A 6,531-nucleotide genomic window follows, 5' to 3' on the forward strand; every position below is an offset into this window, starting at 1 on the left:
TATTCTTGTTTCTTTGGTTCATATATCGTTAACTATGCCACCTTTCCTTTTCAGATATGTTGCATAGAGATCAAACTCTAAGCTTTTTTGATTAATTATGGAATAAAATGACTCAAAACATGAAAGCTCTTATTACTGAGTATTATTTTTCTGCAGTCTTCTTAAGAGATATTAAGGAATATGTTCAAATGTGTTGAATTATAAATATAGGTTACTGAAGCAGCATTTCTTGACTTGTGTGAGAAAAGCAATGTAAATTGAGGTATTTTTTATTCCATAAGAAAAAAATTAGCTCAGTAAAGGGGTGGTGGGGGTTGGGAATTGCATTCAAGGTGATCTGTATGGGAGGATAATTCTATAATCTAATGATGATCTCAATAGCATTCCTAATGATTTTATGCACACATGCTTCACATTAAAAAGTTCCACCCTCAGTTCCAGTAATTTTTCTGATAGTACTTAGCATTAGCATTAGTAGAGGCATATGATGCAAGAAAGCAAGCTTATTCAGCATCAGCCAAAAAAAAAAAAAAAAAAAAAAAAAACAACCACTACTCCCATTTCACCCCTCAATTCGTTCGAAATACCTGTCCAGCTGAGCCTTAAATTTGTTTAGGCTATCAACTTCAACAACAAGCGATGGAAGTCTATTCCACAAACCAACTGCCCGCTGGCTAAAGGCGAATTTCCGCACATCTGTCCGACATCCGTCCTTCCTCAATTTGAATTTATGCCCTCTCAGGTGATTATTCTGAGCAAGAGGAAGAATCCCATCGGCATTGAGCATGCTCAAGCCATTCAAAGCCTTGTACACCTCTATCAGATCACCTCGGCGATGCCTAGTCTCCAGGCTCTGTAATTTGCAAAACTTAAGCCTTTCTTCGTAAGAGCAACCCTTTGTTCCATTCACTAATCTTGTTGCCCTTCTCTGTACTCGTTCCATCAGCTCTACATCCTTCTTGAAATGAGGCCTCCAGACCTGTATACAGTACTCAAGGTGTGGCCTGACCAATGCCTTATACAAGGGAATAATCACATCCCTGTCCCTGCTAGAAAAATTCCTGTATATCATTGACAAGACACCATGAGCTACCCTTGCAGCTCGTCTGCACTGCTCAGAGAACTTCATATCTGCCTGCACAATTACCCCCAGGTCCTTTTCATTCTCTACCACTGTCAGCGTAGTACCACAGAGTTGATACGTTGATCTGGGGTTACTGTTTCCCATATGTAGTACTTTACATTTGTCAATGTTAAACTTCATTTGCCACCTCTCAGCCCATCTGCTCAACCTTTCCAGATCCTGTTGCAGCAGCATAGTATCAGTAGTGTCCTTAACAACCCTGCCAACCTTTGTATCGTCTGCAAACTTGGACATTAAGCCTGATACACCATCATCAATATCATTTATAAATACAGAAAACAACAATGGACCCAACACTGAACCCTGAGGAACTCCACTAATAACATTAGTCCACGTTGAGCAGTGTCCATTGATTACCACTCTCTGTCTTCTGCCACTCAACCATCCCTTTATCCATAGCAGCAATTTGCCTCGAATGCCACACTTCTCCAATTTGTGCAGCAGTCTTCCATGCGCAACAGTATCAAAAGCCTTTCTAAGATCCAAATATATAATATCAAAGTTATTCCCTGCATCCAGTTCTTTTGTGACTACATCATAGTATCCAATCAAATTGGTCAGACAAGACCTGCCCTTAACAAACCCATGCTGTGTCTGAGCTATAACTGAATTCTTGTCCAGATGATCCTGCAGTGCTTCTTTAACCAGTGCCTCCATTAATTTTCCTGGAACCGAAGTTAAACTAACAGGTCTATAATTACTTGTGTCAGCCTTTGATCCTCCTTTGTGAATTGGGGTTACATTTGCACATCTCCAGTCCATGGGTACCTCCCCTGAGTCCAAAGAAGCTCTCATAATTATGGCTAGGGGTTTGCTTACTTCCTTTGCTGCCTCCTTTAATATAACTGGATAGATCCCATCCACCCTGGGTGCCTTTTTTATGTTTATCCTCAACAATTTCTCCTCCACTTTCCTCTCAGTTATTAGAAAATCATCTAGCTCACTGCCAATGTTTACTTCACCTACGACATTCCCCTTCCTGAATAACTCCTCATGTGTGAATGTAGATGCAAAATACTCGTTTAGATTGTTAGCCACCTGAGCTGGATCCTCAACTGTTGAACCATCAACATCCAGTGGACCAATCTGATTCATCCCTTTCCTTCTTGAGTTTAAATAGGTAAAGAACTCTTTTCTGTTTTTCTTTGCATCCTTTGCCAAGGATTTCTCATAATCTGCCTTTGCCTGCCTAATCTCCTTTGTGACTTGGTTACAGACCAACTTATATCTATCATAGGCTTCCACGTCACCCATTAATTTGTATGTATCCCATGCATTTTTCTTCTCTGCCATATGTCTCATTAGTTCATCTGACAACCATTTAGGCCTGAACCTTGAACAATATTTCTTGGTTGGTATGTAAAGCCTGGTAGCTTCCAAGATTAGTTCCTTGAATGCTTCCCATTTTGAATTTGCTGTTGGTAACATCATCAGTTGGTCCCACTGTATAGAATTTAAATACTGTCTCAGACCATCATAGTCGCCTTTACGAAAGCAAAAACCCTTCCCTTTACCTCTGATGGTAGTTACCTCCTTGAGTAAATCCCACTTCAGCACACTGTGATCACTGCCACCCAGTGGTTCATTTATCTGCAGATTCCTAATGCATGAAGAATCACTACTGATAATCAGATCAAGAGTATTGCTCCCTCTTGTTGCCTCACGAACATGCTGGTGTAGAAAACAATCAACCAATAAATCCACAAAAGCCTTGCTAGTGTGTGAGTGACCAACCCACAAATTCCAGTCAATATCTGGGAAATTAAAATCCCCCATTATAAGACTCTCTGATTTACTGGCCCATTCTATTTCCCTGTACAGTGTCTTATTATACTCATCAGAGTCATTAGGCCTATAGCACACTCCTACTCTCAATTTTGATTTACCTATGCTTATGTCACACCAAACTGACTCAACACTGCACTGTCCAGCGATGTCAACTGGCTTCACTTCCTTGGATTTTATGTGTTTTTTAACTAATAGCATAACCCCTCCTCCCTTCCTATCCTGTCTATCCTTTCTGTAGACGTTGTACTCCCCAAATTCCAGTTCTGCATTCCTTATATCTGTGTGACACCACGTCTCTGATATCCCAACAATATCTGCCTTTGATGTTTTGAGTAATACCTCAAATTCATCAAATTTATTTACTAAACTCCTAGCATTAGTGTACACGCAAGTATACATGCACCTGTTTCTATTCGTAGCTACCCTAACATAACCCATGTGTTTACTTGTACCGCAATGACTTCCAGCAGTCTCTGAAATATCCTGCACCTTGTTTTTCAGGCTTCTGCTCATTCCAATAGAAGCAGTGCAAGAATCTCTTTCACCTCTGCCAGTGGCTACTGTTAATCCATTAGTCTTTGTCTCCCCCCAAGCTAGCAGTTTTCCGACCCACCTAACACTGCCTCGATAGCATCAGCAAATATTCTTGCACCCTTTCTATTTAAGTGTATCCCATCCCTGTAGAAGCAATCTCTCCTGTTAACAAGTACAGTCCAGGCTGAAAAAAATTCTACCCCTTCAGCCTTGCACAATCTTTCCAGGGCCGAATTGATCGACAAGGCTCTCATCATATACTCCCTCCTATCGTGTCTGGGCAGAATTGCAGACACTTTCAAATTCAACCCTACTTCACGGCTTTTTTTCAACAGTGACCTGTACTTGTTAAGTAATTCCGTTGGTCTCCTACTCTTAATATCATTAGTATTCTTTCAGGATCATTACTTCAAGATAATTACACAAACCCTCCCAGGGAATGAGAAAATGGTAGTTATATCAAAAGTTCACAAAATCAGCAAAAGAACAAAGAAAATTTAATATAATTATACTAATGCAATATAGTATAATCTAAATCAGAATATGTACCACAGTATTAAACAAGAAAATGAAGACTGTACATTTTGCAATGATTATACAGTGTAGTAGTAAGGGAAATTATAGAGTTCTTAAAATACTGTAATTGTTAGACTAAATTCCAAATAGCAAATGCTTAATATACGGTACTCACCTTATACAATCTGCAATAGTTATTAGGGTGAATTGATGGCTAAATTTTGGGTTGAATAAATTAAAAGGCGAGATAAAAAAAATAAATTTAATTTAACAGAATTTAAAATAAGCGCAAGGAGGCAGAAATGCACAATTCCGTCCCTGGTTGTCATGAAGGATAATTAATTTAAAAAACTCTGAGTAATATCAGTTCCAGTAATTTTTCTGATAGTACTTCTTCAAGATCATTACACAAACCCTCCCAGGGAATGAGAAAATGGTAGTTATATCAGTTTTATATTACTCAGAGTTTTTTAATTAATTATCCTTCATGACAACCAGGGACGGAGTTGTGCACTACTGCCTCCTTGCGCTTATTTTAAATTCCGTTAAATTAAATTAATTTATTTTTTTATCTCGCTTTTTAATTTATTCAACCCAAAATTTAGCCATCAATTCACCCTAATAACTATTGCATATTGTATAAGATTAGTACCGTACATTAAGCATTTGCTATTTGGAATTTAGTGTAGTAGTAAGGTTAATTTGTAAATTAATATATACAAATTACTGTTGCAGTAGTACATATGTACAGTATCTACATATGTGTATATATACATATATTGAGGCCTAACTATACACAGGGGAATTTGTTTCAATGAAATTTCTTGCTCAACCATAGCAGGTTACTCTTCACTCGTGTGCATCCTGAAACATGCAACTCCATCCACTTCAATATAGTCATCAAAACACATTTCCCTCTAAGTTTAGGGGCAATGATGCACATCCTTTAAAAATTTCTTCACTATTGATAGACTGTTCTTTGTGATTAATAGAGGAAGAAGCATGCCAAGCTTCATTCACTGCATCATTCAAGATGACAAATCCAGCATATTTGAAGCTGCTAGCAATCACTTTTTTGTCAACCTCATTACATGCTGAAACACAGCACACTTGTTTAATAGCATTCTTCAATAGTATTTCTTAAAGCACTAGATTATCCCTTGATCAAGTGGTTGAAGAACTGTAATTAGAGTGGCAAGTACTCAAACAGTGATTGCACATGGGCTATTTATTTTACGGTGGTAGGTTTATCCATAAATGTGCAGTTATCCATAAACAGACAAATATTTATACTCTTCCCAATCTAATCCTTCGATCTGTTCTCTTCTCTGTAGATTTTTGATGACATCCAAGCCTTTTGGTTTGCTCAATACATAGTCTGCAGTGTTTTCAAACCCTTTAAAGCATTGGAGATTGTGGGCTTTCCCAGTTATTGAGAGAAAGCTTCTCTGTATCAGACATGTTTGCAGCTACATTTCTCACCTTTAAATGTAAGCATTTTATCCAGTAGCAACTTAAAACAATTTGTTTCATCAGCATTGAAGATGTCCTTCTGGTCATAAGTCAACAAAACATTTTTTAAATGATTTCCCTTTCATTTCTTTGTAGCTTCAGTGTTGATAGATGCACTTATTTCCAGATAGATGCACTTTTTAAAGACAACATGACCAGTCTTAAATTTCTGGAACCATCCAGCATAACACTTTTAGTATTCATTTGATATGCAAATGATACTATGGGAAAATTTCTTTACCAGATGCAACAGATTTCTCTAAGATTTCAAATTTTTTTGATATTCCAGATTGGTTAATGTGTCGATAAATATTATGCCTTTATATATTGTATATAATGAAATGAACTAGCCAGAGTTAATTTCATTTTTGCCAGAGCACTTTCTCACAGGCAGTCTGCAAGTTCTTTCAATTTGAAGTGTAAGCTGTTAGTGAAAACTAAATAGTGTAAACTAAATATTGTCACAGGCAGTCTGCAAGTTCTTTCAATTTGAAGTGTAAGCTGTTAGTGAAAACTAAATAGTGTAAATGTAAACTAAATATTGTAATAAAAAAAAAAGTTAAAAACAAGATTGAGATTGGGTTGTTCTAGAGCAGCAGTTCCTAACCTTTTTTGCCTCGTGAATCCCTTTCAGCATAATGTTTTTACAGCGCACCACTAAGCCTATATTTTCTGAAATCGTATAACAGTACGAATTTTTATTATAAAATAAAATTTACAGTACTATGTTTTTATAAGTAATATTGCGTAATAATATAACCCTATATACGAGGAGTGGTACGAAAGTAATGCCTCCTAATTTTTTGCTTTAAAATGAGGCACTGTTGATCATTTCGTGTATCACTAGAAGTCTGTAGTTTCACCATACTGAGTGGCGTTGTGATCCGTCTTGTGAGTGCAGCACGCGGATAATTTAAAAAGGTGGATGTTACAGATATTAGAGGGGTTTCCGAAAAGTAAGGTAACACATTTTTTTTTTTCTTAATTAATAATGGTGAAAGGGAATGAGATGAAACGCGGTGGACAGATAGACCCGT

The 6,531-nt window shown here is 37.3% G+C and overlaps 1 protein-coding gene across 1 annotated transcript in view; it reads right to left on the reverse strand.

Annotated features, from left to right (window-relative positions):
* Positions 1-6,143, reverse strand: part of LOC150074891 (acetyl-coenzyme A transporter 1) — a 191,689-nt gene extending 185,546 nt beyond the window's left edge. Inside the window, exon 1 of the mRNA XM_090389420.1 lies at positions 6,102-6,143. The gene's annotated coding sequence lies outside the window, so the exon portion shown is untranslated. The remainder of the gene's footprint in view (positions 1-6,101) is intronic.
* Between the last annotated feature and the right edge of the window lie 388 nt (positions 6,144-6,531).

The sequence above is a fragment of the Mastigoproctus giganteus genome, unplaced genomic scaffold, assembly GCF_048544385.1.
Source record: "Mastigoproctus giganteus isolate SK-2022 unplaced genomic scaffold, ASM4854438v1 scaffold_16, whole genome shotgun sequence".
Lineage (NCBI taxonomy): Eukaryota > Metazoa > Arthropoda > Arachnida > Uropygi > Thelyphonidae > Mastigoproctus > Mastigoproctus giganteus.